We start from the raw sequence: 12,687 nt of genomic DNA on the forward strand, positions 1-12,687 counted from the left end.
TGGGGCAATATGAACGGTGCAGAGCACTATATGGCAGAGCTATGGGGCAATATGAACGGTGCAGCGCACTATATGGCACAGATATGGGGAAATAATGAACGGTGCAGAGCACTATATGGCACAGCTATGGGGAAATAATGAACGGTGCAGAGCACTATATGGCACAGCTATGGGGAAATAATGATCTATTTTTATTTTTGAAATTCACCGGTAAATGCTGCATTTCCACCCTAGGCTTATACTCAAGTCAATAAGTTTTCCCAGTTTTTTGTGGCAAAATTAGGGGGGTCGGCTTATACTCGAGTATATACGGTAATAATTTAAAGGGACACTGTCACCCCCTCCAGCCGTTATAAACTAAAAGAGCCACCTTGTGCAGCAGTAATGCTGCATTCTAACAAGGTGGCTCTTTTAGTTTTTGGTTCATGTATTCCGAAAATAAAGCGTTTTGAAAGTTATCCAAAATACCTATCTTTGTCCATGGAGGCGGGTCCTCACTCCCCAGCTTGAACCGATACTCTGCCGTCACTCAAATCTTCAGGGGCTTTCGGCGCCGCCCCCTCTGCGCTGTTTTCGCTTCAAAACCGACGCCAGTGCTTTCTACTACTGTGTTGTGCAGGCGCAGTAAGCTCTGGCCGTCTGAAGTCCTAGCCAGGCTTGCAGACTGCGCCTGTGCGGGCATTGCGGCCACCCACCTTGGGAATCCCTGCCCCGCACTGTGTTATGCATTATACACAGTGCAGGGCAGGGATTCATAGGCAGGGCGGCTGCACAGGCGCAGACTGCAAGCCTGGCTGGGACGTCAGACGGCCAGAGCTTACTGCGCCTGCACAACACAGTAGTAGACAGCGCAGGCGCCGGTTTTGAAGCGAAAACAGTGCGGAGGGGGCGGCGCCGAAAGCCCCTGAAGATTGGAGTGCCGGCAGAGTATCGGTTCAAGCTGGGGAGTGAGGACCTGCCTCCATGGACAAAGATAGGTATTTTGGATAACTTTCAAAACGCTTTATTTTCGGAATACATGAACCAAAAACTAAAAGAGCCACCTTGTTAGAATGCAGCATTACTGCTGCACAAGGTGGCTCTTTTAGTTTATAACGGCTGGAGGGGGGTGACAGTGGCCCTTTAACTATGGGAGATTGTGGCATTTGTCACATGAAATCCTTATACTAGTGATCTTGTACTAGCAGCCCCAGGGATGTGATATATACTTTTCTTTCTGTTTCGCCGCTACCATCTGTTTCCTCCTCACTTTATCCTGTGCTATATATGTATTTACTGATGTAATGCCTTCTATAATATAGTAATGCCGGGTGCAAGTGCCCTAGAAAACAGAGCCCACATTTTGCCCCCTAGAAAGTAATAATGCCCTCTGTGTGCCCCTTTGATAGTCACAGTAACCTGAGTTCCCCTATTACAATAAGTGCCCACTTTAAATTTAATAATGTCCCAAGTCTCCCCCCGTACAGCTCCCCTATACACAGTATAATGCCCCCTAACTGTATAATACCACCCACACAGTATACTGACCCCTTAGTAGCCTTCAAACTGTTTAATGGCTCCAACACTGTAATCCCCACACTGTATGATGGCCCCATAGATAACTGCTATATAGTATAATGTGCCAGATAGTCCTCAATATAGCACAAGGCAGCAACCCTATAGGCAGACCCTGTAGTTTCAAGCACCCCCCATAGGCAGACCCTGTAGTATAAGGCAGCACCACCCCATAGGCAGATCCTGTAGAATAAGGCAGCAGTCCCCCCCTATAGGCAGATCCTGTATATGAGGCAGCACTCCCCCCTATAGGCAAATCCTGTATATAAGGCAGCACTCCCCCCCCATAGGCAGATACTGTATATAAGGCAGCACTCCCCCCCTATAGGCAGATACTGTATATAAGGCAGCACTCCCTCCCCTTAAGGCAGATACTGTATATAAGGCAGCACTCCCTCCCCCATAGGCAGATACTGTATATAAGGCAGCACTCCCTTCCCCATAGGCAGATACTGTATGTAAGGCAGCACTCCCCCCTATAGGCAGATACTGTATATGAGGCAGCACTCCCCCCCATAGGCAGATACTGTATATAAGGCAGCACTCCTCCCCCCCATAGGCAGATACTGTATATAAGGCAGCACTCCCCCCCTATAGGCAGATACTGTATATGAGGCAGCACTCCCCCCCATAGGCAGATACTGTATATGAGGCAGCACTCCCTCCCCTATAGGCAGATACTGTATATGAGGCAGCACTCCCTCCCCTATAGGCAGATACTGTATATAAGGCAGCACTCCCTCCCCCATAGGCAGATACTGTATATAAGGCAGCACTCCCCCCTATAGGCAGATACTGTATATGAGGCAGCACTCCCCCCTATAGGCAGATACTGTATATGAGGCAGCACTCCTGTTATGATCTGGTGGTTTAGGAGCAACATGGGACGAGCTCTGAAGGAAGTGGTACCTGTACTGACCGCAGTCCCTAAGCTCAACACAACACTAGAAGTAGCCGTGGGATGCTCCTGACACTCCCTAGGCACCTCGTCACAGCCTGAGAACTAACTACCCCTAATGATAGAAACAGGAAAACTATCTTGCCTCAGAGAAAATCCCCAAAGGATAGATAGCCCCCCACAAGTAATGACTGTGAGTGGAGAGGGAAAGACACACACAGAATGAAACCAGGATGAGCACAGGAGGCCAGTCTAGCTAGACAGATAGGACAGGATGGAATACTGTGCGGTCAGTATAAAACACTACAAAAAATCCACACAGAGTTTACAAAAATCTCCACACCTGACTAAAGGTGTGGAGGGTAAATCTGCTTCCCAGAGCTTCCAGCTACACAGAATTAATTCATACTGACAAGCTGGACAAACATAGAAAGCACAGAACGGATAAGTCCACAACCTGTGGACAGAAAAGAGCAAGCAAGGACTTAGCTTTGCTGAACTGGTCAGGATAACAGGGAAATCCAAAGGGATGTGAATCCAACCAGGAACCATTGACAAGTGGCACAAGCTGAAGGAAAGAGCCAGGCTAAATAGCCGAGCAGAATAGACAATCAGTGGAAGCAGCTGCTGACTGCTAAATCCAAGGAGCAGCCATTCCACTTAAAACCACCGGAGGGAGCCCAAGAGCAGAACTCACAAAAGTGCCACTTACAACCACCGGAGGGAGCCCAAGAGCGGAATTCACAACACACTCCCCCCTATAGGCAGATACTGTATATGAGGCAGCACTCCCCCCCATAGGCAGATACTGTATATAAGGCAGCACTCCCCCCCATAGGCAGATACTGTATATAAGGCAGCACTCCCCCCTATAGGCAGATACTGTATATGAGGCAGCACTCCCCCCCATAGGCAGATACTGTATATGAGGCAGCACTCCCCCCCTATAGGCAGATACTGTATATGAGGCAGCACTCCCTCCCCTATAGGCAGATACTGTATATGAGGCAGCACTCCCTCCCCTATAGGCAGATACTGTATATGAGGCAGCACTCCCTCCCCTATAGGCAGATACTGTATATGAGGCAGCACTCCCTCCCCTATAGGCAGATACTGTATATGAGGCAGCACTCCCCCCCTATAGGCAAATCCTGTATATGAGGCAGCACTCCCCCCCTATAGGCAGATCCTGTATATGAGGCAGCACTCCCCCCTATAGGCATATACAGTAGAATAAGGCAGCAATCCCTCCCCCATAGGCAGATACTGTATATGAGGCAGCACTCCCCCCCCATAGGCAAATACTGTATATGAGGCAGCACTCCCCCCCTATAGGCAGATACTGTATATAAGGCAGCACTCCCCCCCATAGGCAGATACTGTATATGAGGCAGCACTCCCCCCCCATAGGCAAATACTGTATGTGAGGCAGCACTCCCCCCCTATAGGCAGATACTGTATATAAGGCAGCACTCCCCCCCCCCATAGGCAGATCCTGTATATGAGGCAGCACTCCCTCCCCTATAGGCAGATACTGTATATAAGGCAGCACTCCCTCCCCTATAGGCAGATACTGTATATGAGGCAGCACTCCCCCCCTATAGGCAAATCCTGTATATGAGGCAGCACTCCCCCCCTATAGGCAGATCCTGTATATGAGGCAGCACTCCCCCCTATAGGCAGATACTGTAGAATAAGGCAGCACTCCCTCCCCCATAGGCAGATACTGTATATGAGGCAGCACTCCCCCCCATAGGCAAATACTGTATATGAGGCAGCACTCCCCCCCTATAAGCAGATACTGTATATAAGGCAGCACTCCCCCCCATAGGCAGATACTGTATATGAGGCAGCACCCCCCCCCATAGGCAGATACTCTATATGAGGCAGCACTCCCCCCCATAGGCAGATACTGTATATAAGGCAGCACTCCCCCCCTATAGGCAGATCCTGTATATGAGGCAGCACTTCCCCCTATAGGCAGATACTGTATATGAGGCAGCACTCCCCCCCTATAGGCAGATACTGTATATGAGGCAGCACTCCCTCCCCTATAGGCAGATACTGCTGAATAAGGCAGCCCACATAAAAACACAGCAAATAAATACTCACCTCTCTTCCTCCTTGTTCCAGTGGTGCTTCCTGCTCCTGCTCTTCTGACAGCGGGCGCTGGGCGGTGACGTCATCGCGCCCGCTGTCAGACGGTGTGGGGGATGATGGGAGGAGCGCAGCGCTCCTTCCCTCATCACTACGGTGAGCTGTATCGGCTAGATGCTGATACAGCTCACCATGCGATGACAGGCGGGGGGCCCACTGCTGGCACCGGGCCCCCCCGCCTGCCCAGGGGCCCCATAGCGGCAGAGCAGGGAGATCGATTCTCCCTGCTCTGTCGCAGAATGTAACTACATCGGCGCGCTGTGCGCGCCGATGCAGTTACAGTAGTGTAGCTCCCGGTGGGCCCCCTCAGAGCACGGGGCCCAGGGCGATGGCCCCCTCTGCCCCCCCGGTAGCTACGCAACTGGCCTTCCCTCTAGCACTCTTGTGTAGTTTCTTGCTGCCTTAGTCCTCACACAAGGTCCTCATGTTTCCTCTCTGTCCCCCTTTAGGTAGGACATTACCCGTACGACAGGTAGGTTGAGCCTTTTTACATGATCTCTATCATGGCCCGGGCTCTATCTGCTACGGTGTCCTCAGGTGTCAATGGTGGACAGGTAACTTGCAATCTGCTGTCTGCCGGTTTCTGCCGTGAGGCAGTGAGCAGCTAGTGTCTATCATTTGAGGTAGCGGGGCACCATACTGGAGTCCTGAGCGTACTCTCCTGTCGCACCCGGAGCCCAAGGTCTGGAATAGAGGCTGCTGGGCACATCATGTCCTTTGGGATGCATGGGATAATGGACAGGAGCCCACAAGTAATGTACCCCAGGTGCACTGCCAGATGGAAAGGGAGATCCCTGGGGCTAACAGAGCCAGTGGTCAAAGTGATGCTGAAAGAAGAACGAATAGTAGGGCTGAAGATGTGTTGTGCTAAGAAAGTAAGGAATTTATAATGCTGTGCCCTATCCCACATGTTGCCACGTCATGAACTTGGACTGACTAATAAACATTTGTTGTTGCAATAAACTTGGTGTCTCCTGAATTGTGTGCGGCGGTTCTTGAGGATGGAGACCTAGAGATAGCTGAGGCCTGTGGCCTACAAGTGAGTGTGATGCACCCCACACCTGACAGCACACCGGGACTGGGACACTGTTTGCCTATAAAGTGCCAGAGCGTAACCAGACAGCAGCTTGGTCATGATTACCACTCTCGCGCAGTTTACATTTGGCATAGTCGGCAGGATCGGTACATGCATCAAGAAAACTTGACAGATGCGGGGAAGATACCAGTGAAAATAAAGATGGTGCCAAACACAAAATGGAGGTGAGTGGCACGAAATGGGCAGACGGACAAGCCCATTCTTGGTGTAACAAGAGTGAAAGAATATGAAAATTCATCCATCCTGGGAAGTGGCTTGTCCAGAGACAATATATGAGATTTTAGAGTCATCATCATAAATTATTAAAGTATTTTGGGGCACTTGTTTTTAAATTGAAAAAACACAGTATCCAGCTGTTAAACATATTAGGGAAAATTTATTTCACACCAAGGTGAAACTGTCACTATTACTATAGTGGAGATGAAAACCCAAATATTCTGTACTGGATGGTGGCCCGATTCTAACGCATCAGGTATTCTAGAAAATGTATGTAGTATATAGCACAGCCCACGCAGTATGTAACACAGCCCACGTAGTATATAACACAGCCCACATAGTATATAACAGAGCCACGTAGTATATAACACAGCCACATAGTATATTTTACAGCCCACGTAGTATATAACACAGCCCACGTAGTATATAGCATAAAGACGTAGTATATAACACAGGCCACATAGTATCTGACAGCACACGTAGTATATAGCAATGTGGGCACCATATCCCTGTTAAAAAAAATGATTAAAATAAAAAATAGTTATATACTCACCTTCCGGCGGCCCCCGAATCCAGCCCAGGCCTTTAGCGATGCACCTCGCGACGCTCCGGTCCCAAGAATGCATTGTGACAATAACACGTGATGATGTAGCGGTCTTGTGAGACCGCTACGTCATCTCCAGTCATTGCCGCAATGCATTCTTGGGACCAGAGCGTCGCGAGGAGCGGGAAAGGCGCTGGAAGGTGAGAATATAATGATTTTTTATTTTTTTTATTATTTGTAACATTAGATATTTTTACTATTGATGCTGCATAGGCAGCATCAATAGTAAAAAGTTGGTCACACATGGTTAAAGGGAACCTGTCACCCTACCAGGCGTTTGTAACTAAAAGAGCCATTTGTGCAGCACTAATGCTGCATTCTTACAAGGTGGCTCTTTTAGTTATTGTTCGTTGCACTGCAGAAATAATCGCTTTCGAATTTGATCCCTCATACCTGTAAAATCGCCAGGGAGGCAGGTCTTTCCCCCCTCATCCAGACACAACACAGCCGTCACTCTGCGAGAAGGGCGCCGCCTCCTCCGTGGCCCGAGATCCCGCAGGTGTACGCAGGCGCAGTAAACAAGACATTAAGTGATGTCAGTTGTCGGGCAGCGCAAACTGCGCATGCCCAAGTCACAATATGACCGTGCAGGTGCCTGGACAACTGAATAATGCCGAGGAGGCAGCGCCCTTCTTGCAGAGTGACGGCCAGGGCTGTATTTGCCTAGGGCGGGACGATGCGGGAGCCGCACCTGAGCAAGTTTTTTTCAGTTGTTTTTTTTTTAATTAAAGTCTGGGGTCACCTCCCGACCGCCTGCCCGCCTCCCTGAAGACCTCATACTCACCTTACTCCAGCGATGCCGCTCTCAGCGCCGGCAGCTCGTCCTGTGTGAGCGGTCACGTGGTACTGCTCATTAAGGTGATGAATATGGACGCATATTCAAGACCTTAATGAGCGGTACCACGTGACCGCTCACGCAGGAAGAAGATGCTGCGCTGGGACAGAGATGGAGGGATGTTCGCGGTGTGGGAAAGGTGAGTATGACAGCCAGGGAGGACAGGGGGACGATGAAGGAAGACGGGAGCCGAGCCATGCATACAGGATGGGAGGGGGGGGAGATGAGCCATGCATACAGGATGGGAGGGGGGAAGATGAGCCATGCATACAGGATGGGAAGGGGGAGTTGAGCCATGCATACAGGATGGGAGGGGGGGAGATGAGCCATGTATACAGAATGGGAGGGGGGTGAAATGAGCCATGCATACAGGATTGGAGAGGGGGAGATGAGCCATGCATACAGGATGGGAGGGGGGGAGATGAGCCATACATATGGGGAAGATGAGCCATGCATACAGGATGGGAGGGGGTGAGATGAGCCATGCCTACAGGATGAGAGGGGGGAGATGAGCCATGCATACAGGATGGGAGGGGGGGAGATGAGCCATGCATACAGGATGAGAGAGAGGGTGAGATGAGCCATGCATACAGGATGGGAGGGGGGTAGATGAGCCATGCATACAGGATGGGAGGGGGGGGGAGATGAGCCATGCATACAGGATGGGAGGGGGGAGATGAGCCATGCATACAGACTGGGAGGGGGGAGATGAGCCATGCATACAGGATCGGAGGGGGGGTGAGATGAGCCATGCATACAGGATGGGAGGGGGAGATGAACCATGCATGCAGGATGGGGGGGAGATGAGCCACGCCTACAGGATGGAATGTGGGGTGAGATGAGCCATGCATACAGGATGGGAGGGGGTTGAGATGAGCCATGCATACAGGATGGGAGGGGGTGTGTGAGATGAGCCATGCATACAGGTTGGGGGGGGGGGTGAGATGAGCCATGCATACAGGATGGGAGGGGGTTGAGATGAGCCATGCATACAGGATGGGAGGGAGTGTGTGAGATGAGCCATGCATAGAGGATGGGGGGTGAGATGAGCCATGCATACAGGATGGGAGGGGGGAGATGAGCCATGCATTCAGGATGGGAGGCGGGGAGATGAGCCATGCATACAGGATGGGAGGGGGTTGAGATGAGCCATGCATACAGGATGGGGGGGTGAGATGAGCCATGCATACAGGATGGGAGGGGGGAGTGTTATGAATAGGTAATTCAGAACCACAATGGACCTTGAAGTTCAGAGCACACAAGTGACCTGACAAAAACCACAAAACATAGGACGAGCTCTGAGACGTGGAAACTCTGCTGACCGCAATCCCTAAACCTATCAGACCACACTAGATGTAGCCGTGGATTGCGCCTAACGCTCCCTATGCAACTCGGCACAGCCTGAGAAACTAGCTAGTCCTGAAGATAGAAAAATAAGCCTACCTTGCATCAGAGAAATTCCCCAAAGGAAAAGGCAGCCCCCCCACATATAATGACTGTGAGTTAAGATGAAAATACAAACACAGAGATGAAATAGATTTAGCAAAGTGAGGCCCGACTTACTGAATAGACCGAGGATAGGAAAGATAGCTTTGCGGTCAACACAAAAACCTACAAACAACCACGCAGAGGGGCAAAAAGACCCTCCGCACCGACTAACGGTACGGAGGTGCTCCCTCTGCGTCTCAGAGCTTCCAGCAAGCAAGCAAAACCAAAAAAGCAAGCTGGACAGAAAATATAGCAACAAAAGTAACACAAGCAGAACTTAGCTTATGCTGAGCAGACAGGCCACAGGAACGATCCAGGAGGAAGCAAGACCAATACTAGAACATTGACTGGAGGCCAGGATCAAAGCACTAGGTGGAGTTAAATAGAGCAGCACCTAACGACTTAACCTCATCACCTGAGGAAGGAAACTCAGTAGCCGCAGTACCACTCGTGACCACAGGAGGGAGCTTGATCACAGAATTCACAACAGTATCCCCTCTTGAGGAGGGGTCACCGAACCCTCAACAGAGCCCCCAGGCCGACCAGGATGAGCCATATGAAAGGCACGAACAAGATCGGCAGCATGGACATCAGAGGCAAAGACCCAGGAATTATCTTCCTGACCATAACCATTCCACTTAACCAGATACTGGAGTTTCCGTCTCGAAACACGAGAATCCAAAATCTTCTCCACTATATACTCCAACTCCCCCTCCACCAAAACCGGGGCAGGAGGATCAACAGATGGAACCACAGGCGCCACGTATCTCCGCAACAATGACCTATGGAATACGTTATGGATGGAAAAAGAATCTGGAAGGGTCAAACGAAAAGACACAGGATTAAGAACCTCAGAAATCCTATACGGACCAATGAAACGAGGCTTAAACTTAGGAGAGGAAATCTTCATAGGAATATAACGAGATGACAACCAAACCAAATCCCCAACACGAAGTCGGGGACCCACACTGCGTCTGCGATTAGCGAAATGTTGAGCCTTCTCCTGGGACAAGGTCAAATTGTCCACTACATGAGTCCAAATCCGCTGCAACCTGTCCACCACAGTATCCACACCAGGACAGTCCGAAGACTCAACCTGCCCTGAAGAGAAACGAGGATGGAACCCAGAATTGCAGAAAAACGGTGAAACCAAGGTAGCCGAGCTGGCCCGATTATTAAGAGCGAACTCAGCCAACGGCAAAAAGGACACCCAATCATCCTGATCAGCAGAAACAAAACATCTCAGATATGTTTCCAAGGTCTGATTGGTTCGTTCAGTCTGGCCATTTGTCTGAGGATGGAAAGCCGAGGAAAAAGACAAATCAATGCCCATCCTAGCACAAAAGGCTCGCCAAAACCTCGAAACAAACTGGGAACCTCTGTCAGAAACGATGTTCTCTGGAATGCCATGTAAACGAACCACATGCTGGAAGAACAACGGCACCAAATCAGAGGAGGAAGGTAATTTAGACAAGGGTACCAAATGGATCATCTTAGAGAAGCGATCACAAACTACCCAAATGACCGACATTTTTTGAGAGACGGGGAGATCCGAAATAAAATCCATAGAGATATGTGTCCAAGGCCTCTTCGGGATCGGCAAGGGCAAAAGCAACCCACTGGCACGAGAACAGCAGGGCTTAGCCCGAGCACAAATCCCACAGGACTGCACAAAAGAACGCACATCCCGCGACAGAGACGGCCACCAAAAGGATCTAGCCACCAAATCTCTGGTACCAAAGATTCCAGGATGACCAGCCAACACCGAACAATGAACCTCAGAGATAACTTTATTCGTCCACCTATCAGGGACAAACAGTTTCTCTGCTGGGCAACGATCAGGTTTATTAGCCTGAAATTTTTGCAGCACCCGCCACAAATCAGGGGAGATGGCAGACACAATTACTCCCTCTTTGAGAATACCCGCCGGCTCAGGCAAACCCGGAGAGTCGGGCACAAAACTCCTAGACAGGGCATCCGCCTTCACATTTTTAGAGCCCGGAAGGTACGAAACCACAAAGTCAAAACGGGAGAAAAACAGCGACCAACGAGCCTGTCTAGGATTCAACCGTTTAGCAGACTCGAGGTAAGTCAAGTTCTTGTGATCAGTCAAGACCACCACGCGATGCTTAGCTCCTTCAAGCCAATGACGCCACTCCTCGAATGCCCACTTCATGGCCAGCAACTCTCGATTGCCAACATCATAATTTCGGTCAGCAGGCGAAAACTTCCTGGAAAAGAAGGCGCATGGCTTCATCACCGAGCAATCAGCACCTCTTTGCGACAAAACAGCCCCCGCTCCAATTTCAGAAGCATCAACCTCAACCTGGAACGGAAGCGAAACATCTGGTTGACACAACACAGGGGCAGAAGAAAAACGACGCTTCAACTCTTGAAAAGCTTCCACAGCAGCAGAAGACCAATTGACCACATCAGCACCCTTCTTGGTCAAATCGGTCAATGGTTTAGCAATACTAAAAAAATTACAGATGAAGCGACGATAAAAATTAGCAAAGCCAAGGAACTTTTGCAGACTCTTCAGAGATGTCGGCTGAGTCCAATCATAAATGGCCTGGACCTTAACAGGGTCCATCTCGATGGTAGAAGGGGAAAAAATGAACCCCAAAAATGAAACCTTCTGAACACCAAAGAGACACTTTGATCCCTTCACAAACAAAGAATTAGCACGCAGGACCTGGAACACCATTCTGACCTGCTTCACATGAGACTCCCAATCATCCGAGAAGACCAAAATATCATCCAAGTATACAATCAGGAATTTATCCAGGTACTCTCGGAAGATGTCATGCATAAAGGACTGAAATACTGATGGAGCATTGGCAAGTCCGAATGGCATAACTAGGTACTCAAAATGGCCCTCGGGCGTATTAAATGCAGTTTTCCATTCATCGCCCCGTTTAATACGCACAAGATTATATGCACCACGAAGATCTATCTTGGTGAACCAACTAGCCCCCTTAATCCGAGCAAACAAATCAGATAGCAGCGGCAAGGGGTACTGAAATTTGACCGTGATTTTATTTAGAAGGCGGTAATCAATACAAGGTCTCAGCGAACCATCCTTCTTGGCCACAAAAAAGAACCCTGCTCCCAATGGCGATGACGACGGCCGAATATGACCCTTCTCCAAGGATTCTTTTACGTAACTCCGCATAGCGGCGTGCTCAGGTACAGATAAATTAAACAGTCGACCCTTAGGAAACTTACTACCAGGAATCAACTCGATAGCACAATCACAATCCCTATGCGGAGGTAGGGCATTGGACTTGGGCTCATCGAATACATCCCGGTAATCAGACAAGAACTCTGGGACCTCAGAAGGGGTGGATGATGAGATAGACAGAAAAGGAACATCACCATGTACCCCCTGACAACCCCAGCTGGACACAGACATTGATTTCCAATCTAATACTGGGTTATGGACTTGTAGCCATGGCAACCCCAACACGACCACATCATGCAGATTTTGCAACACCAGAAAGCGAATATCCTCCTGGTGCGCAGGAGCCATGCACATGGTCAGCTGGGTCCAATACTGAGGCTTATTCTTGGCCAAAGGCGTAGCATCAATTCCTCTCAATGGAATAAGACACTGCAAGGGCTCCAAGACAAACCCACAGCACCTAGCAAACTCCAAGTCCATCAAATTCAGGGCAGCGCCTGAATCCACAAATGCCATGACAGAATAGGAAGACAAAGAGCAGATCAAAGTAACGGACAAAAGAAATTTCGACTGTACCGTACCAATGGTGGCAGACTTAGCGAACCGCTTAGTGCGCTTAGGACAATCGGAGATAGCATGAGTGGAATCACCACAG

This window comes from Ranitomeya imitator, chromosome 6 (assembly GCF_032444005.1).
Source record: "Ranitomeya imitator isolate aRanImi1 chromosome 6, aRanImi1.pri, whole genome shotgun sequence".
NCBI classification, from domain to species: Eukaryota; Metazoa; Chordata; class Amphibia; order Anura; family Dendrobatidae; genus Ranitomeya; species Ranitomeya imitator.